At 29.0% G+C, this 23,068-nt stretch overlaps 1 protein-coding gene across 2 annotated transcripts in view; it reads left to right on the top strand.

Annotated features, from left to right (window-relative positions):
• Positions 1 to 3,568: 3,568 nt before the first annotated feature.
• Positions 3,569 to 23,068, top strand: part of LOC123010332 — a 39,674-nt gene continuing 20,174 nt past the window's right edge. For both annotated transcript variants that reach the window (XM_044407144.1, XM_044407143.1), the window contains exons 1-2: positions 3,569 to 3,756; positions 13,540 to 13,586. The gene's annotated coding sequence lies outside the window, so the exon portion shown is untranslated. The remainder of the gene's footprint in view (positions 3,757 to 13,539; positions 13,587 to 23,068) is intronic.

Below are 23,068 nucleotides of genomic sequence, written 5' to 3'. Positions count from 1 at the left end.
TGAGTCAAAAATGTAAATAAAATGAAATTCTAACAAAGTTAAGGTCCAAACGTTGTATGCCATCCAAATTGCGTTTGATTTTTGACATTTCAGAAATGTCAAAGAAAATTTTGAAACAATGTGTGAATCTGATTTAAAATCGTTGAAATGGAGCAGTCGAGCAGTGCACTCCCGCAGAAGTAAAAAAAAGTGTGACATAAGCAACAATTAAGTACCAAGAACGGTAAGGACCGATCGAAGAAAATTGTTTCGAGGAGCGAAGCGACGAATCCAATTATTGTCTGAAATCGTTAAGTCCTTAACGTTTGTGATGCTTATGACATTTTTTGCGCGATTGATTTTTTTTGTTCTAGAACGCCAATAGTACATTACAAGCGAGGTGGTAAATATGGCATTACCCCGAGTGCTTATGTATACGATCGAGAGGCGCCAGCCTCGAGATCGAATAAAGCACATTAGAGATCGAATAAAGCCATTACCACCGAGGTTTGTATGCTATTTTATTCACAATCACATTATTTTCAGTCAAAAATTTGGGCAAAATAAAATTCTAACAAAGTTAAGGTCCAAACGCGGTAGGCCATCCAAATGGCGTTTGATTTTTGACATTTCAGAAATGTAAAAAAAATATTGAAATAATGTGTGAATCTGACTTAAAATCGTCGAAATGTGACAGTGTGTTCCCCCAGAAGTAAGAGAAACTGCTACAAAAGCAATTGAATACTAATTTAGCAAAATGTTATGCATAACTTGACAATTTGAAAGAAAAAATTCCCGGTATTTTTGTAATTTTAAGGTTGGCTATCCTGCATATTACCGCCCAAGAGAAGTAATATTATTCCTCCTCATGAGATTTCTTGATGTGTTTCCCAACCTTTAAAAGGTTAGTAATCGGCATATGACATTAGTGATTGTGAATAAAATACTTTGGCGATTTTTTTGAATGCTTACCGACTTAGCAACAATAAACAAAATACTTAACCGACGAGTTTGGGATAACAACGAGTAAATAATACTGTCTTGGAAAGATACGTAGTAAATAATCGAATATAGTTTTAAAGAAAATAATCCCGGTATTTTTGTAATCTTAACGTTGGCAAACCTGCATATTACCGCCCAATGGATAAAATAATAAAACTGGTCACGAAATGTAATGATGTGTTTCCTAACCTTTAAAAGGTTAATAATCGGCATATTACATTAGTGATTGTGAATAAATTACTTATTACTGAGTTAGGCAAGTAGATGGAAATGCAACAAACACATTTAACTGTACTGCTGGTTGCATTTTTGGGACCAAATGGCGGCGCCTTTGGAGCGTATAGTTTACATGCGTATGTCAGATTTCTATCCTATTTTACAAATTCTGTGCACACAACAGAGGGCAATATGTGCCTTTTCAGTGGCGTAGTAAAATTATTCTAAATTTTTCTTCGCTAGAATTTTTTCCTTAAAAATGATTGTTTCACTGCCCATTATGTACCTATCTTTTGATCAAGACTTTTAGTGTGTAAAAACCGTTATATGCAGGTGATTCTTAAATAGACCGACAAAATTTTATCCTTGTTAGTATCAAATGAAAACATGCTGGAAAAAAATATTTAAAAAATTCTTTGTTTAAACGTTCTTCAAATAAGATTTATTAATGTTATTTTCGAAGTAAAGCGTACGCCACTGATGTGTTAGTACAGGTAGTGGAAACCAACAACTTGATTATTGCAACAATTCATAAACGCCGTAAGTGGCACGGATCAAGGGGGTTTTGCCCCTAAAGGGTATAAACGTAAAAAGGGTACAGTTTGTCTCCATTTATCCTTAGGAAGCTGTGATAAAATTTTGTCGGTCTATTTAAGAATCATCCTGTATTTTTACTGCCTTGCAGTTTGGCATTTTTATTTCACTTTGAAATTCTTCCGAATTACAAAAAATTCAACAATTCAACAAAAACAATAAAACAACACTCAAACACATAAAAATCATGCCGTAACAACTCTAAACTAAAATGGCTGAAATGCTCAAAGTACCCCCTGTTGGGCACGCCACCGGAAAGATCCCAACAGAGGGCCAACAGTGTCGCTAATGTTGGCGCGTAGTTTGAAAAGAGTCGTAAAGTGGTACTACAGAGTACCGCATCTAAAGTATTGACGCTATATGGAAAAAATATCAAAAAATTTTATCTATAAAAATTTTGAGGTTCTGAGAATTTAAATTGTGCGCTTTCACTCTACTTATTTCTGCAGAAAAAATAATTTTCCAAGTTTTTTTGCTACAGGTCATTAGAAGAAGAAACACGGAAGCTGTATTCTAACTTGTAACTTTGTTTAATGTTATTTGTGGCTTTTATTGGCAACATTTTTGTACCTTTACTAAAACATACAAGATTATCAGTATCATTAATCAGACATAAAAAATGTCAAATGTCAAATGTCAAAATTTTTTGACAGATAGAATTTTTTAAACATTTTTTTCATGTTCCTGGTATCTTACCTTCCTTGAAAATTTTCTCTGGGGCGCGAGTTCTGGCGCACCTGTATGTATAGATTGAAAGAAAACAATCTAAAAGCAAAGTTTTCGAAAAATGGGACACTTATAAAATCACCAAAAAATTCTATCGCAGTTACCTACTTTACCTTTTTTTTTAAACATTTTTTCAATACTCTGGGGGACTACCCAAACACTCTTTTTCAAGGAGAAGTGCGCAATTTTCCGGACATCCTGTATTCTATACCATTTTAAAAATGTTATAGATAACTTTAAAAAAAATAATCACGGAACCACGTTAGTAAAACATTACTTTTGTATTATAATCTTTCAATAGAATTGTTTAGTCTATCGTCTAAAAAACTTGTTTTAGTTGTTGCACTTGTGAATATTTAATATTTAAACAAAAATTCTGAAAGTTTAAGTATCCCATTTTCTCCCTATGGCTACATTTTTGCTATTATTCTACTCGTTGAAACTGTATTCTAAAAAATACAAAAAGATGCAGTTGAATTAACAATTTATAGTTTACAAATGAGTGAAACTGTGAAGAGTGTGAGGATTTATTTAAAAGAATGATTGCTACTGTCATAATTTGGGGCTTAATATTTTAATACATATATTAAATAACTTACATTGTGAAATATTAGATTGATATGAGATACTCGTAAGGATCAATTTTTTTAACAATCTATAATTTTATCATAAAACACAATAACCACAATAACTATTGAGTTATTCAAAGAATTAACTACACACAAAACAGTTACTGCTTGACGACTTCTATTATTAATATAAAAGTACTCATTTCTGTCTCACGCTGTATTTTGCAGTAAACACAGTTACAAAACCAACAATAATCTTTCCATTTTTTGTAGAGTACCTGAAATGGCCTGAAACCCTTAATTGAGCACCCATTATGCCATTTAAACCCACATATCTATCATTCTCGGCCCCAGAGTGCAACCATTGGCCCCAAAAGTGGAACTATGGTGGGGACGTCTGCGTGAATCAACTTTCTTCTCAACCGGAGACAAGATTTATTTCTTTTACGGTAAGTTAAAAGTTATTCATATGGGTTCGGCGTGGTGGGAGTGGAGTGGAGAGACTTGAGAGAACAGAACAGTCTGTGATGTGATGGAAGTATGGAAGTGGATTTTTAGGGCGTAGAGTGTTTAGTGCAGTCGTGTGCGAGTTCAACTTTTTATAAACGTATTTTTTTATACTGTGCATTTTTATTTCGGATATGTTTTTGTATTGTTTCATTGTTTTATGGTGAGTTTCTGATTTTGGTTTTTAAATGTGATTCTTGACCTACCGTACTTTACTAGAGGTAGCCGACACGTGGTCTGCTTTGTTTGAGTCATGTTTCATCAATGTAATTTTAATTTTTGATACAACAAATTTTAACTTGTCGAAAAATCTAATAATCGTAATTATCGACATTTCTTTTTAAGTTTCTTGCAACGCAAAACATGAAACCTTTTTTTCTACTTTTTTTTACCTATTAACCTAAGTACCCTTTATAAATCGATCAATTTTTTATTAAGTTATCTACTACGAAATACCTAAAGAAAGAGATAAAACAGTAAAATATTTTCACCAACTTTAAATTTTAATAATTTATTGACTAATTTAATCACATTTCTAACATAATTTCCTATATGAGCAATAAGATGAGTAATTTTTATGCGAAAAAAATGTGATTTTATAAAAACTTTGGTTTTAGATTGTTTTCTTTCAATCTATACATATTTCAAAAATAATTTTTAGATACATGCAGAGTGTCGTATTTTGTCTATACAGTAGAACCTCTCTATAACGAGAATTCAAGGGCCAACGTATTTGCTCGTTAAACTGATTTTCACTATAAACAGTCATGGACAGTAAAAGTTTTTACACATGTACTATGCGAATTATTTATTAAATACGAATATTAAAGAAGTTTAAAAGAAATAAAAAAATGTAATTTTTGTTTGTTTTTTTTTGTATTGAAGCATTTTTATATTATCAATTGCACTTTTCAATTGTACAAGGCTATGAGAAAGAGATCGTAGTTAGGTGTAGAAGCACCCAACAACAAAAAAAAATAATCTCTAAAGAATCCTCAATTTTTTCTGCAATTGTTCTGCTTTTTATTTTAACATGGCTTCTCTACGGCTTTATCTAATTTAGCATTCTTAGCAGTATGTAACTTCTTTACTTTTGATGAAAATTCATCAGTTGAACTCGTAATCTTGTCTCTCTTCTTTGAAATTGTTGCCAAAACTGGCTAAAATTTTCTCTTTGCAGTTTGTTTCTTACCACTTTCGAACTCTTTTATTATTAATTTTTTTTTATAGAAAATGCTTGTCATTTCGAGGACGACATATTGATACAGAAAGTTTGAAAAGTTATTCAAGGCTGAAAAAGTGAGAAAAATAAGACCATTAGCACACAAAAACAACATTTCCAAAAAAATTCTAGCACACAATACGTAATGGACACTCGCAGGATTTTTATTTCTTCTAGGAGCTCTTGTAATAACCGATATGTTTCCGAAATTTCTCAGAAATTCTCGCTATTACCGATCTTGGACAAAATACAAGTTTTGTTATATCCACCTCAATTCCAGCAAAATACTGGCTATAGAGGGAGAATTTTACATAGAGTATTATACCAAACGGCAAGGGACCAGACGATTTACTCGTTATCGCCGATTTTGTTCGTTATAGAGGAGTTCCACTGTATATGAATTATAAAGTTTTTGGCAAAAGAGAAAAAATTGTTGTAGTATTGTCACAGTCTCTAGTATTTACTGAAATATTCACATTCTAACAAAAAAAATTGTTGAAATCAAATATTTTATTATGACAAAAAATTTCAGTTTTTTTAATCAGAATTTCCTATTTTTATTTATACAGTGTTGAATTAAATGAAAAATCCTACATGAGGATGTCAGGTCAACACATATTTGATTTTATGTTAAGTTTACTAAGTTTTCTCTATTCTTGTCTCTATCAAGAAAAAAATGAATTCAATATTTTAGGTATGTATAATAAAAATAACATTTTGCTTACTTTCACAAAGTTGTTAATTTTAAAAAAACTTGCAATCGGTAATATCTTTAGAACTTATTTGAGAAACGCTATCGCACCTCTATTTTTTTCAATTTTGTATTTTCATTTGTTTTTAAGGTGTAAGTACTTATTACAAAACCAATTTATGTTTTTTTAATATCATAGGAGAATTATTTTTTAAAGAGCACTTTTTTTTCTCAATTTAAACATTTTATTTTCTCCCACAACCGAAAAACTGCATAAAAAATAAAAAATTCGAAAGGCTGTAGATGTTTAAACAGAATTTACAACTTAGGTATCGTAAACGACTTCCAAAAATCAATTTTTCTGTTGTGGTGAAAATATTTTTTTTAAATAGGAGTGACTTTGAATACTATTGCTATTAAAAAAATCAGTCAATCAAATTAAATTAAAGATTTCCAAATTAGGTACACGCGTGCAAGAATTCTCCAATAATTTTTATTTTTCACTGTTTACGAATTTTACAATCTGTATGATAAAAATTATTGCTTTGCATAAAAGTATCTCAAGAAAGATCAAACACATCTTAAATAATAGTAGGTGTAGTACTAGAGTATGGCAATTTTTGATATTTTTTTTGTTAAAAATTTGTTAAAAAACAAGTAAATAATGATAGGTTAAATAATAATACTCTTTCTATACGGTTTTTATGTCATTTTAGGTAAAAGTATACTTTTGCCTTTTTGTGGGAATTGGACCTATTTGAAAAAATGAAATTTTGCATTTTTTACAAAGCGTATCGCGGTCAATGATCCCTAATCATAATTTTAATTTTTGTATAAAAAAGCCGCTACACATGTATTGGGTTACAAACTGTATTAAACATTATTACATAGGTACTTACTAAAATTACTATTTAGAAACTTAATAATGATTATTTACTTCATTTGGTTTTCTCATTGGGTACATTTTCCAGCAGCATTCCTTTTAATCAGGCTTTCATTTTTATAGCGTTTGAAAATCAAGCAATTAGCTAGTAGTTCAATTATTAATTATATAAATTAAATCGAACAATGAAATTTCACCTGAATTATGCCGACATTTCTGATACTTTTCATCCATTTCGATAAAATGATAATTTATCATTACCAATTAAAAAATGTTACCAACAAAAAATCTTGTTATAGCTATACTAGGGAAGTTTTATTATGGAAAAAAAGCACTAGAATGATTAAAGAGCGGCATTGTAAACTTATGACCCATATATGTACAAAGCGGTAATTTTAAACCAATTTTAAGAAAATGCATCGTTAAAAAGTCATTTGTCTGTGTTATGACACCTCAAGTGTTATCTTTTGTAATCAATTTGCATCGTTAAGTTGGTATTACAGTTTCCCCTTTTTATGGTTACATAAATATAAACAACGGAATAAATAAAACAGAAATTTTTATATTGTTAGTGACACATTTTCTTCACTTTGTTGTTAATAACTTTCTATTGTTAACTAGATTTTGCCAAAGATCTGTCAATATTTACGCAAAATACATACAGGCTGACCAATTTTCAAAAGTAAAATTTCTCTTGACTCATGTTACTGGTGATCAATGCTTACTCAGATTACTTGCGAATAATGCTTTATTAGGAAATTTAAAAACTGATTCACTATCGTTTATGTCAACATCTGTCATACATAAAAAATATTCCAGTATTGTTGTAGAAGAAAGCGTGAAACAAACGTCAATTTCTTATGGCCCACAAAATTTAAATTAGATGTAATTTGTTTGCCGTCAGTTAGTCCGTACTTCCTGTGTGAAATCCGCAATAATAAGTAAGAGAAAATTTAAATATGCAAGTTTTTATCAGTGTGAAGATGTCGACTGTTATCACACTGTAAATAAATAGTTGCAGTTTTATATTATAAGAGTAGGTCAAAGTATGTCTTGTTTATACATTCCTTTGCTCATTTATTAAATTTTATTTCTCTGAATCGTGTTATATGACGTTTGAATTTAACATTTGATTTTAATAAAAATTTTGTACGCAATCATGCATAACTTTTTAGTTTTATTCCTTATTTGTTTCGCTCTGTGATTTTGCTTATATATTTTCGTTTTTTCTTTCTCTAATTGGCAATCAAAGTTTGTGTAATACGAGATAACCGATCATATGCAAATTGCATCGATATTTTCTACTGTAATTTCCGCTTGATTTTCAGCAATTAAACTGTAATATATTGAATTTAAATTTTTTCTTCAAGGTTTTGTATCGATTTTTCTAAGAAATTTAGTAGGCGTGACAGAACAATTGAACATGTTAAGTGACTTGACACAATTTAGTATTAATCTAAAATCTTAAAAATATTATTCCTACATATTTAAATTCGAATTAATTTCATTAGTTTATCATGTTTCCGTTTCCGATTTCGACACATCTTGCGATAATTCTTTAGTTTCTTCACTTGTTTGTTACCTTGAAGTGCATTAATTTGTATTTGCATCACAATAAACAATAAATTTGAAAACACATTTTTAACGGATTCAAATTTTTGTGGTTTCTACGGCTTTTCTGCAAATGGTTGTAGATGTCGATAAATGTACAGTTTGTTGTAGAGACACAAAGATACTGTTTTACTTGAATAATAAGTTAGTTATCCCAGTTAACAAAAATGATTGTGTAACCAGAACCAGTCTACATGTATTGCATAATTTAAGAGCGAAAAATTGGCCGCATTGTAGTCTTTGTAAAAGATTTATTTGAATGAATGTTTTAAATGTTTGTTTAAAATGTTTTGATTGAACTTGCAAAAATATGGTGGAATAATATAAGGTAAATCCTGGAAATATAGATCAACGGGAAAGTTGGTCTTTAGAATATCCTGTAATCTTTCATGAAACTATTAATCTTAATTTTTCAGATTTCATTAATAGGCTGCTCAAAGGAATTCTGGTCCTATATGAAATGCATAATATGCGTAATATGCAAAAGAAACATTTATGATTTAAATTAAAAAAGATCATTACTTCAGTCAAGATTTTTTAAAATGTGCTTTACCTTTCTCAGATTTATCCTATATATATTTGGAAACAACAAATGGAAACAACCATGATTTTTTAAGCAAAAGACCAACATGTTTTTTTCCAAATAAATTAACAAACGTTTAAAAGTAATAAAAGTACATAAAGTAAAAATGTTTTACACAAAAACTATACGACGATATTAATAAAAAACGCAGGAAAACTGTTCTCGCACGAGGTTTATACACATTTTTTTACTAGCTTAGTAATTCTATATTTTTAATGTTGGTGACAATGCCGTTGAAAGTAATACATTGCTTTTAACAAAATTGCCAACAGAAAAAAATTGTGTAAAGTACTCGTTACAGAAAGCTATTCAAGCAATCTCTTATTTTTTAACTCGACGCTACGCGGCTCGTGTTAGAATTTCAATCTCTTGCTTGAATGCTTGCTTGTGTTCTGTTACTTGTATTTTACAGCTAATATTTTATTATGTGAGCGAATATTTTTTTTTCAATACAAAAATGTACGCTGTGACCATATTATGTAATATGAATTTTGTTTTCAGAAGAATAAAATTTTTTGGAACTACATACCTACCTATTTTATTATACAGTGTGCGCCAGAACTCGCGCCCCAGTAAAAAATTTCAAGTAAGATAAGATACCAGGAACATGAAAAAAATGTTAAAAAATTCTGTCAAAAAATTTTGACATTTATTTTTTGACATCTGACATTTTTTATGTCTAATGATACTGATAATCTGGTATATGTTTTTTATAATTATTTAGTAAAGGTAGAAAAATTTTGCCAATAAAAAAGCCACAAATACCATTAAACAGAGTTACAATTAAGGTTATAGCATCCTTGTTTCCTGTTCTAATAGCCTGTAGCAAAAAAAACTTGGAAAATTATTTTTTCAACTGAAATAAATAGGGTCAAAGTGCAAAATTTAGACTCCCATAACTTATAGATAATTTTTTTTAACATTTTTTCCATGTACCTGGTATCTTACCGTATATGGCATTTTTCTCTGGGGCGCTAGTTCTGGCGCACCCTGTATTTCTCTTACGCAAAAATTCGTAGCCTTCGTTTTAATTTTAGATTTTTCAATTAATTTTTAAAATTACCCCAACACTTTGAATTATAGGTATTATAATACGTTCCCAAGACCAATTCCATTGTTATTTGTCTATAGATATAATAAAATTTCGCGTTGAACACAAACCGTACACAAAAATTGCCAGTACCGTTCCAACATCTAAATAGTGTCAAGTAGAAAGAGATGCGTACTCAGAGTCCACTGACTGCTGACCTTTATCTACTTGTTCTAAGCAAACATTTATGAAGATTTATGCGTACATATTATGTGTACTTTTTATAATTTCGTTGCGAATCCTCTCATCTCTATGGATTCATCGAAGCATTTAGACTTTCGCGGAATCATTTAAAACTAATTGCCTTTGGTATTAATGGTATTGATTGGATACGATTTGAGTAAAGTGCGCTTTGGGATTTGAAATAAATAAAATAGTCGGACTGATAGAAATAAGAAATGGTTGTCTTTGATAGAAGCAAGTCCAATGACCTTGCGGGCGTGAATATGTAGGTATTTACGGTTGACTGGCTCTTGCAATCATTGTGATCGCTAGTTTACTTATTATTCTATGGTCCTACAATATTGATATTGCAGAATGGAAAAAAATAAATGTCTATATTTGTATTTCATAATCTAGACGATAGACAACGATTAATAAGTATAGATTAATCAATTCATGAGGGGTATTTCTGATTTTTTTGCGGCAACCCATTAAACATTGCAAGAATTTCTTCATTTCAAATTTTGAAAATCATTATAACTGAATCCATGATAGCTATTATTAGTCTTGTCCCTTTGACATTAAAGCAAAAATCTAAATCTGTCCAACTTACTTTGATTTTTAATTTAAAAGAAATAACATAGGTACTTAATTTAGCAGTTAGTGATATTGGTATTGTTGATTGCGTAAGAAAATTTTCAGAAATACTTCTCTCGTGAATAATACTGTAGTTTCTGAGATATACAGGATGTTCTAGAATTCGCGCTCCAAAGAAAAATGCTAAGTAACAATGACAATTATTAGTATTTCTGTGCAAGTAACATAGGATACCAGGAACATGAAATAAATGTTAAAAAAATAAAATTCTTAAGTTATAGTGGTTTAAATTTTTTTGCACTTTGTCCCTATTTATTTCTATTTGAAAGATAATTTTACATGTTTTTTTTTCTGCAAGCTTTTAGATGAGGAAACAAAAAAGCTGTATTCTTAATTGTAACTAGGAATATTTAACGTTATTTGTGGCTTTTATTGGCTAAGTTTTGGTATCTTTACTGAATAATTATGAAAAAACATAGGTATATAAGATTAAATAGACATAAAAAAGTCAAATGTCAAATTTTTTATGTTCTTGGTATCTTATCTTCCTTGGTATTTTTCACTGTTTTACACTACACAAAAGAAACCGTAAAACGTGAATTATCGTTCATTAACAAACCTTTCAAACTTTTCTTAAGTTTAATTATTTTCTTGTAATGTTGTGTCGACATTATTATTTGGCAACAAATGTTTCCCAACCTTCACAATTTGTCATATTGTTTGAATTTTCAAATTTATTTTTCCTTTTATACTATTTAATTAAAATTTGTGTCCACGCAAAATAATGTATTCAAATTATCTTATTTAGAAGTCGTGTAGGTGCTAAATGGATAACTTGAACTTGACGCTATAACAAGAAAGGAAACCACTTAGCATCACAAACTTTATTTGTCACGAAACGAAGTTCACTTTCTTAGATTTAAGTAGGTTTATTTAATCAGATTTTATTCTCATCGTACAAAAAATAGCGAAACACTGACATTTGACTCAAGTTATCAAGTTACTTACCTTCTTGAGAGACTGAAAGTGTGCTAAAAAAGCGATTATTGTAATTTCTTTATATGCAAATAATCGTAAAACTTAATTATTACAAATTATGAGCCGATGGCCAATGACAGTTAATACTAAAGAAAGTTAAAAACAAGTTGTGATTCATATTTTTCACAACTGCGAATTTGAGAAATTTTAAATAATCACCAATGGTTTTCGGAATGTAGGGCAATTAACTTTTATGTTGACAGAACTGTCTTTGCAGCGTCGTAAATCCTAGACAAAAAATAAAGAAATTGACAAATGATTACATCTTATCTCTAGTATTTATCGAGATACAGTCACAGTCACAGTGGTCATTTTGCTACCAAATAAAAAAGTTACTGTTGTACCTATAACAGGATGAGTCATATTTAGATATAAAAACTTTGTTAGAAACAGATATTTTATTACTATTTTTTCTAACTGTAATTGTGAAAAAATACCTCGATAAGAATGTCATTAACTTATTAGGTACACCTTCGGTTTTTACTTGGGCTTCATCTTGTCTGCGCCCTCGATTAAATAACCTAAATCCTTACGATAATGATATATCTCACCTCGGTTGTAATATACTATAAAAATGTTTTTTTTTTCAAATCATATAAGTAAACTATAAGAATTTCGACTAGATTATAATACACAATTTAGTGTTAATTTAAAAAAAAAACCCTCGATGAAATACTTTTTGTAATAGACTTGGTTAAAACTTTTAATCAATTTTGTTTTTTCGGATATGATTTTATATACAGGTGCGCAAGAACTCGCGCCCCAGAGAAAATTTTCAGGTAAGGTAAGATACCAGGAACATGAAAAAAATATTTAAAAAATTCTATCTGTCAAAAAATTTTGACATTTATTTTTTGACATTTGACATTTTTTTATGTCTATTTAATGATACTGATGATCTTGTATATGTTTTTTTTTACAATTATTTAGTAAAAGTACAAAAATTTTGCTAATATAAGCCACAAATAACATTGAACAGAGTTACAATTTAGGATGTAGCTTCCTTGTTTCCTTTTGTAATAACCTGTAGCAAAAAAACTTGGATAATTATTTTTCCAACAGAAATAAATAGAGTCAAAGTGCAAATTTTAAACTCTCATAACTATAGATAAAAAAAATTTAACATTTTTTTCCATGTTCCTGATATTTTTTTCCCTGGGGCGCGAGTTCTGGCGCACCTGTATACATATACCCCTGTATACCTACCTTAATAAACATACAAATGAAATGAGAATACGAATACATAATTCGTATCAAGCATTTCTGAAGTTCAAGGCTAAAATTTTGAGGAAGCCGTCCTGGGGCAACTTTCCTTTTAAACTTGTTTCAATGTTATTGTACTTCAAGCGTTTAATTTTTTAAATTTATTGTTCTATTATGATTGTAATTTTCGCATTTCCGGGCCATTTTTGAGAATTATTGCTTTAATTAAAACAGTTAATTTGGGTTTGAGTAAATATAGATTTGGTTCATTCACCTAGTACTACACTTATCGAAGATTATCTCGAATATTTCCAGTTACTAAAAATAGGCAGGAATATCGTTTTTCAAGCGGTTATCAAACAAATGTTTCAGATGTCTGGGAAAATATTTGATTCCCATTTCTCTGCAAGTCTTGTTTTAATAGCAACAATAATTTTTTAGAATATTTGTGTCACTGGCTATTGACTTCTAACTTTCAACACTACTCAAAGTACTTAGTCAAATACTTTATTTTAAATATGTTCCCATTACATCTGTTTGCAATAAATTAATTTTTGCTTCTAGTTAGTATGTTGTAACTCTCGCAATATGACACACCTTGTTGAATAATTACAAAATTATTAACTTTTCTTAAATAAGGAAATGCAACATTACATAATTTTGTAACTGAAAAATTGCAATCAACTTGTTTGAAAATGAATTATTCATTATTATGGAAGGACGTATGTTTTTTTACAAAGAAAAATTAATGTTGGAGGAAGATGAGGGAAGTTTGAAAGTCATTTTTTATTAAAGATATATAAGATTTCTCATTTTCCATTACGAAAAAATTACTATCGCTAATCTTCATCTTTATTTTGTTACAGGTTGTAATTCCTAATATTTCCGTGGAATAATACATGATTACTTCTAGGTGAGTAATTAAACTTCTTTAGTAATAGGCTAGTAGGTATTAATAATTAATAAAATAACGCATCTAATCGATGAAAAAGATTATTTAAGATTAAAACAATAAATTGATGAGTTCCTAATTATGTAGTTTTAAAAAAAATATGAAAAACAACGTTTATTCACAATCATTAAAAAAAACTCAAGAGTGCTTTGACAAATATTTTGAATGTCTTTGATTAATACATTTATCCAGTTGTCAAGATGACATTAGTGAACGATACATACGACGACATACGTTGTCGATTCTTAACCTTTTATTAGAAGTCGGGAAATAAGTCATACCATGGCAATTACGTGAATGCAATTTTGTAAGGAAAACGATATTTTATTATTTCAATCATTGTGATTGTGAATAAAATAGGTAGTATACATATCACTCATATAAGTCTCGGTGGCAATTTCAACTTTATCTAACCTCAACCGCATTTCTTGGTCGGATAACCGGTAATGAAATATTCCTAACCTCGGTAGTTATTTACTACTATTTCTAGCCGTTTTTTAATCGTAACACTCCTAGAATATACCGTGTGTCTCCAGATAGGTGATACGACTTTTGTAAAAAAAATCTTGATCTAAATTTTATTTTTTTTGAGTTTAGCCTTGCTTGGTTAAAGACCAATTTTTAACATAATCTTAGTTTTGAAAAATCAAGTAAGTACATATGTCTTGGAAATTTTCAAAATAAAACTATTTTTCTGTAGAGTACAGTAGGTAGAGTTTTGTGTGGCAAATACGACAAAAAGTTATTAAGAAAAGTTGTTTAGAATCAACGTCTAGGCCAACTTTGATTTTTATTTTTTTTTATGTTTATTATTTCACAAATCAAAGAGTTTTATTTTTAACCGTTCTTTTATTACGAATAAAATAAATTTATATTAGATTATTACTACTAAATAACTTTTATCTGCAAACGTCAGAAAAATGTCGCTTTTATAACTAATTGACACAAGTAAAAGTTTTACTTTTCAGACATGGGGTAAAACAGTGTTTTTTCGCCTAAGCGTTTTTGACTTTTACTTGACATTTACTTTGACATTTACCAATGTTGTCTCTTCCGCTGCTTCAGCATTTTTTTAAAGAAGTAGGTACAGAGTAGATTATTAGCATTGGACATTTTGCGCTACAAACTACACTAGTTTACTAGTTAGAGCTTATTCCATATCTGGTGGCGAACTGACAGTGATAGAAAAGACACTTGGAATGCGCCCACTTAATTAAGATAAAAAAATTCAATTCATGGGCGTACTTTTTTTTCTCTAAAAATTTTGAAGACAAGGATTGTTAGGAATATCATTTTTGAAAATTCTTTTCATGCGTTAACAATTTAATAATTTGTTCATCATTCTTCATCTTATGCACGAGTACCTACATATTATAATTTTTTAAAGAATAACAGTGGTTTTGAAATATTATTTCATACGACGCCTATGAACAATATTTTTTTTAATAGTAAACATATGTTTAATATCAAAATTTAATCATTTTTGACAACGTCAGTTCGCCACCAGATTTGGAACAAGCTATATTCACTAGTTAAATCAATCAACACTTACGAAAAACTCAACACAAATTTTGAAACTGACGCGTTATGATTTTATTGCAAATAGCCCTGATTATTTTGGTGATTTACTTGATAATTTGTGTGTTGCTCTTTTCTCTCGATCTGAATCGTTTTCGGATAAATAGTATATACAAAAACAATCACTTTTATTCATAATAACATAATATACTATTCAACGTATCTGTTACTAAAAAACTTCCCGATGATTTTGAAATTTGGTATAGGGGCCTAAATGTTAATTCTGAACAACTTTTCTTAATAACATTTTGTAGTATTTGCCACATAAAAGGCACTTTAGAGATAAATAGTTTTCTTGAAAATTTTTAAGGCATACCTACTTGATTTTTCAAAACTAAAATTATGTTAAAAATTAATCTTTAATTAAGCAGATTTTTTTTATTTCTTAATAGCTTGACCCTTTCCATTAAATTTAATAATAGATTATTATTTATCTCCTCTTTGTTTTCTGTGTGGGTATAAAACCAGCGGTTCACCTTGCGTCAAACCGAAAAGGAAACGTTTCTTTCACAAGGAGATAATATCTTGTAATTTTTAAAGAAAGATTGTCAACGACTGGTAATATTCATGTATTACAGGTATTACACGTAATAATTAACAAGTGTACAAGTCGGAATAATAGACATTGACTCATTGTGATACGATGTTATTTTATTATGAACACATACAAGAGTGTTATTAAACAATAACGTACGCCAGTAATTTCCTGTAAAATTAGTATACCCACCTAATATAACACTCAATTTCGACACATTATATTTTGAAATTTTCACAAATCAACGCTAATTGACAAAAATGTTTTGCTAATTCGTAATTTAACACTTACAAAAAAGAAATAAATTCAGTCCCGTTATAATTAAATTGTGTGAGATGACTATAATTTTTATTCCAAACAATCTAGCCAATGACCGCTATTAAAATTCAGCTTGTTTAAGAAATAGCAGTGAAAACACGAAAATTTTAAACTTAATCACACAACATGTACTCAATGGTTTGCATATCGAATATTATTTCTGAAAGTAAAGTCAATAAACTTGCAATTTCTTCGTTACGTGTTTCTCTTTTAAATGAAAATGGATTTATTACTTGTAATCTCTGGTAAAAACAATACTTACTTTCCTAAAGTAGAATGTAGTGAGAAAATAATTATAAAAAGAAGCAGTAACAATAATGGAATTAAATGTTTTAATAATTCATGAAAATAGAGAAATGTTTGTTTAATTTAACGCAATTAATTATCGCTATTATCCTGTTATAATAAATTAGTAAAAAACTTCTGCAATGTTAATTGAAGAAAATATTTTGATAGCGTTTCGATTGTTTCGTGTGCTGGAATTTAACAATTATTAACACGAGAACTGGCTTTTTAAGTTTCTAATTAAATTCAATGTAACTAAAAAAAGGCTAGTTTAAACTTTAGGTGAAATTTTAGAAGTTTTGCAAAATTACTACAGAACATTTTGATAAAAAAATGAAAAACTCGTTTCTTTTGATATACAGGGTGAATAAAGTGTAAAACCAAACGTTTTTTGTTAAACTACTTACCTTCAAAAAAATAATTGGCGAAAGGTAAAAGACACCTAGTGCTATTAAAATGTGCTCATATTTTGAGAGTGAAATTTTGTGTGGAATTTTTTTGCCTCATTAGCTAAAATTAATAAGTGGAAAATTTTTGAGGTATAAAAACTAACCCCAAATTTAATAAAACTTTATTTTAAACATCAACTTACAATTGAACTCGTGATGTCATGCAACTTTCTTACCGAATACCACTTAAGTTGGCGACACTTAATGTTAAAATTAAATGACAGTTAAAACTGACGCCATTTCGCTTAAAAATGACAGTGCAGTCAGTGTTAGTAACAGTATCGCATAAAATGTTACCAAAACAGAGTTGCGTTTTAATACAAATGTCAAAATTGTCATGGCGATCACGAAATAGAAAAAAAAAACATTAAATTGTATACCTAATATATTTATATTGTTTTAAAACCCAATAATGGTAAAAGATCCCAAAAGTAGTTCACAAGTTCGTATTTACAAAATTTAATTTTCTAACGGTATTTTTAACAGTGCATTAAAATGTAATGACTAAATATGTTTAACACATTTTTTTCCATCACGATAATAAATCATTTTTATCCGAAAAATTATTAACTTTCCAATCCTGGCTTTTGCAAGGATTATCAAATTTGTCGTTTTGAAGCAATTACTCATTAGTGAATGCAAAATTCCATCCTTCACATTTCTTCACTCTCTAAAGTGAATAAAGATGAATTTTTCTTCCTAAGTCGCATTTGCACAACCTTCACACTAAAATATAAACCGTGCTAAACTTGAAAATAATTAAAATCGACAAGGTATTTTACTAAACATTTTTCATTCATTGTATTAGTAGCACACTTCACAATTCATCATTAAAATCTTTCAGGTATTTTCTTGTTTCCCATGAACTCGTCCTAACAACCATAATCAAACAAGAATTTACGTTTCGAGCCCAACAACTGGATCACCATCAATTACCTTACATAATATTTTTTAAATTGGGAGGTTGGAAAAGAATTTTAATATGTATCGTGATTTCCTTCCTCTTTCTCTTCCAGTGATTGATTAGTGGTAAAAATACTTACGGGGAGATTATTTTGGGATGAGGGGATATGTTGTCGGTTGTATTTTAAGAGAGGTAAAAATAATACACAGGGTGTGTCGTCTCGAATCGTTAAGTTTAAAAGGGTATTGTTCTGTTTAGGTGATTATAGATAATTTATTGTTATTGGCTTTGATTATGGGTGATTTAATAACGGAAATTGGGAGCAATTAAATTTTTTATAGACTTGCTGAGAAAGAAATAAGAAAAAACAAGTAGGTATGGCCCTTTTAACAATAAATGTGCTAAATAATTCGTATTGCTAATCTACGAATTAATAAAATTTGGGAATGATTATAAGTCATTACGAAAATAAATAATTGTCACCAAATAAATAAAATCCTCTGATTATTAAAAATATATCCCAGAATTAATTTGTTATCTGAGATTAACATAATTGTGTCCAAATGTGTTCTATGTTATAACAGTTGGTAACCAAAATAAACGAATAATCACCGTAATTCATATTCACAATAAATCTATATTGTTCGGAAAATAATTATGTTCTCAAAATGGTAGATTAGTCACCAAATTTATTGTATGTATTAGAACTTTATTACGATGTCTGTTTTAAGACATGTTCGTGTCACTCTGAGAACAAATTTAATTTTTTGATAATATTTTTTAATGACTTGTATCTGCAACTTTTCATTTTCTCTCAACCCTAAACAACATGTACAGATTTTAGGAAAATTACGTTTTTTATGTTGTTGGTAACTTGAATTTTCAGAAGTAATTTTGAATGCCTAGGGTTGGTTACACTTTGTTATTGACGGTTGACGTTTTCTGTCAACCTGCTGTAGACTATCAATTGAATTTTACATACAAGATGACAAGTGACTTAACCTAAATTTTGACACTAGTTACGCTATCTTTTGTTTGTCACCAGAAACCAAGCTAACCAAATTTATGACAACCTATTCAGTTTCACGAATATCCCAAAATCCTAGGGAGTAATTTCTTGTTGATACGATAATAAATTGCGTCCCTTCAAGGCCATCTTCCTCTTACCTAGCCAACTTGTCCGTTACTTTGCAAATTTTTCCAATTTCGAATAGTAAACGGAAATCAAATAAGGCAAGGTCATACAAATCCTGCTTGCGGCTAAAAAGTTGATCTGATCGAAGCCGTAACGGAATAAAATTCCACTAGATACCGTAGAGAAATACTTTGTGACAAAGTTCATCAGGTGTGGTTTCTTTATAATACCATATACGGACATATTAGGTTGTTTTTTGCGGTGATTTCTATACTATCTCATTCATAGTCGAGATCATAGACATCGATAAATATGTTAACCGATGTGTTACTGTACATTTTAGTACCGGCAGACATTCTGGTCACGGTTTGACACTTTGAGGTGTTCATTGTTTACTAATTTGATCCGATTTGCCACTGCTAGGTGCAAAGAACAAGTTGTATAACATTCTTATATGGGAGGAAGTTGGTACATTACTAACTTTTAGAAAAGCAACGGTGCGAAAAATGGGTTTTATGTATTTTGCCAAAACGAAGAAGTACTCAAACAGCACTAAACATTGAAAAAATAAGAAAATTTGTGATATTTTTAATCGATTTGGCTCAATTTTAAGTTGGGAATCAACCTGAATCAAAGTATTTCAACCAAATACTGGCTTTAATAAGACTTTTCTTCCAAAACAAAGCAATTTGAGCTATTTTCAATTGAATTTTGCTCGATTTTAACACATAATCACATTAAACAACGAAATATTTCTTTGACAATTTTATAAACACCAAAACACTCCCTTTTGTTATTCTTTACCTAAATTTTTGGAAGAGACATTTACATTTTATCTTGGCTAAATCTTTTAGAGGCATTTCTTTTTTTCAGCAATTCTAATGATGCTTATGAAAATGTTGTCAATACTGACTTTTAGTCTGTTCTAGAAAAATTTGGCTATAAGAATCTCTTCTCTACCTTGATATAATATGCTATTACGAGTATGTATTTAAATAGACCTTTGTTTTTTTTATTTAACAAACATGAAACGAAACTACGAGTATATTTTCATTACCCCCACGTTAGAAAACTATAAGTGTTGTTTTCTTACAAGAAAGTTATACATACAGGGTTATTTGGCAAAACTAGACACATTATATTGGATTTCCTTATTTACTTGTTATACTTGTTATATAAAATTTATAAACTACTATGAAAAAAATTGTAGGTATACTTATTAGTTTTGCATGTATAAGGTATTTTTTTTAAATATTTTTTGATATTCAGAGAATATTTAAAGAATTTAAAAATTCCGTTCATTTTTCGATTAGTTGTGTTTGTGTTTGATTGTGAAGTATAAAGGCTAGAATAGAATTTCTGTGTAAAACTTTATACTCGTTTTTTATAATAAAAACACGATAACTAAGTAAATACGTATACAAAATATAAAAATAAACAAAAAATTAAAAATGGGGCCGTTTTAGTGAAGTGCATTGTGTGTAGTTGGGTAATAAACTTACTGCACCGATAATATCTACAAAAAGGTTATGTTTAGAAACGTGGAAAATGAAAGTAAAATTAATTTTTTCCTCATAATTACAAAAATTGCAAACTGACGAAATATGGGTCAGCGGTATCCGATTGATTGGCATATTACATAATAAGTATTTTCAACAAAAAAAACTTTGTAGAACATTATTTTGATTTGAATCACAGTACCGTATCCTCCTTTCCTTTTAGTATTTACCAATAATTACGTTCAAATAAAATATTTCCACAAATCGGTTCAAATCGTGACATTTTCCATTAAATGTAGGTTTTGATTTGACGCGGAAGTAACATTTCCGTCAAGGTTGTCTAACACAAAAAGTAGAATATTACATAAGGAGGGAATGCGAGATTTGCATTTATGTTTTCAGGATGTGGATTGTAGAGTAAAGTAACAACTTTATCTGGAAATTTATAGCTACGAAGCTTTCAAGTGGGTAAATTAGTGTCCAGGATGTGTTGAGGTGTTTTTGCATAATGAACTCGTAATGTTTGGTGGCGTGAGAAATTAAAAGCAAATTAAAATCAGTTTAAGAGCTTTTAATCTTCCAAAATTGTATGCGCATTTTTAATACAATACAAACAGTGGGTGGTTAAATTTTTCAATTTTTTTAACCAATTCTCATGATTTTCAATAAAAAAATTGTTATCTCAAAATTTTAAATAATTAATTAAATTATATGTAATTCTGAACATTGAAGAAAAGAAATTATGCTACTTTATTTAAACCATTAACGGAAGTTCTTAGCTGGGACCATTTCTATACCTAATAAATTCATGAAAGTTTCATGACCATAAAATCATTTAATTGTTTAAATTTTAAATTGTGACACACTTTTAATGGAAATAAACCTTTATTATTTTCTAGATAAAAATTATTACCAATTCTACATAATTTCAATTTAATTAAAAAGCTTGTGAAAAATATAGGATGTTGTACGATAGACACAAAAAAATTGAGTTTTGTGAACTATGAATTAAAACTCCCCGACTATACTTAAATCAAATTATGTACTTTAATTTATAAATATGTGGGCACACCCTTGCTTAATTTTTCAATAGGGAACTTAAATTATACAGTTAGTCTATTTTAAAACAAAGAAGGGGAGCTTTAGGGCAAATTCTTGTAGTCTGTTACAAAATTAATCCACAAACAGAGCAAATAAATGTGTCTCTTTGAACACTGTCACTGTAGTCTACTCCTCTAATTACTACTTAGACTTGTTAGTCGTCGCCCGAGGTTAAAGAATGCGTGACATAGTCTTGTATCTTTAACCATTCATAAATTTATAGCTTTAAACATCTCACTTTGCTCTATTGAAAATTCCAAGCAGTGACATTCACTCGGTTACTTATTTTCATACAATATCACTTTCTCTGCTCTTGGTGCATAATTTATTCATTGTTTATGAGAATTTAAATGAAAAAAGTACGTTTATTAATGGACTGAATAAGTGAATGTCATGTGTATAATTATGTAGGTGTTCCCTTTTTTATCACGGGATTAGTATTTTCATTTTTTAATCTGTAAATGCAAGTTTCACTAAGAAAAAAATTGTTATTTAAAGTTAATTAGTTGGTTGATTCCTTCTCAGTGAAACTAAATTAGGAAAGGAAAAGTAACTGTTACATTTTTTTTTATTATCAGAAATCATAAAAAAATCAAAACCGAAAATCTTAGGTGTTTCATTTTTGATTAATATATGTATTTGTTTGTTTTTTTTTTCTATAGAAAGGTTTTATCTCGAATTTTACTAGTATAATTAATGCTAACCCTGTTTTGCACCTAAATTTAACAGTAGACGATTTATCTGTTCGAAAATTATCTAGAATGTCTGATGCATATGTTGTATATACAAAAAATTCTAGCAGAAACCGTACTATAAATAAAAAGAGAGATTTTGATTATGTTACTTTTAAAGAAAAAAAGTATATTTTTTAACTAGACTAGATAAAATAGTAGTATAATGCAATGGAAAAACATTCATTTATTTTCAAGAAGAAAAAAAATGGGTTTTAATTTAGGACTACTTTTGTCTCTTTTTACGAATTTTAAAATAATAATAAACAAAAATTAACTATATTCGAGATATTGTTTTCAAAAAAAATTAAGAAAAGAACTCATGGATTTCTGTGAAATGAAATATCTTGAAAATTTGTATAATCCAAAACTAATTTTGCATTGTTATAAAATTTTATTTATTCAACATGTTTATACAGATAGAGTGTCTCAAAATTATAGGACAAACCATTAAATTTGAATTATTTAAAATGAAACATACTATATTTGATTCCCTGTGTTATAATGAAAACTAATCTCAAATTGTCATACACCAACATATTTACATACAATTTAATTTAATTGCTAAAAAATTGATTTTTTGCAACACTAATACCTTATACTGTTTCTATGGTGCATTTAAGCTTACCTCTTATGTTGCCGTTAAAATACTCTTCATCTATAAAGTACGTCGTCAATAACAATGTGTCTTATGAGTATATAAAATACGCTGATGCATATTTTTTGTCAATTTATCCATTATTTTGACATACTTCTTTATGATATTTTCAGAATTTAGTAAAATTTTTGATGCAAAATTAGTGTTGCAAAAAATCTTAAAGACAATAGTTTAAAATTCTACTTGACTTAATAGCTATTTTCCTATAGATACGTATGATATTTTTAGGTTTAATTAAAGATTTAACTTA

Source organism: Tribolium madens, unplaced genomic scaffold (assembly GCF_015345945.1).
Source record: "Tribolium madens isolate multiple individuals breed KSU strain unplaced genomic scaffold, Tmad_KSU_1.1 Scaffold_7;HRSCAF=85;Tcas5.2_LG10, whole genome shotgun sequence".
Lineage (NCBI taxonomy): Eukaryota > Metazoa > Arthropoda > Insecta > Coleoptera > Tenebrionidae > Tribolium > Tribolium madens.
This window is presented reverse-complemented; position numbering and strand designations above follow the sequence as displayed.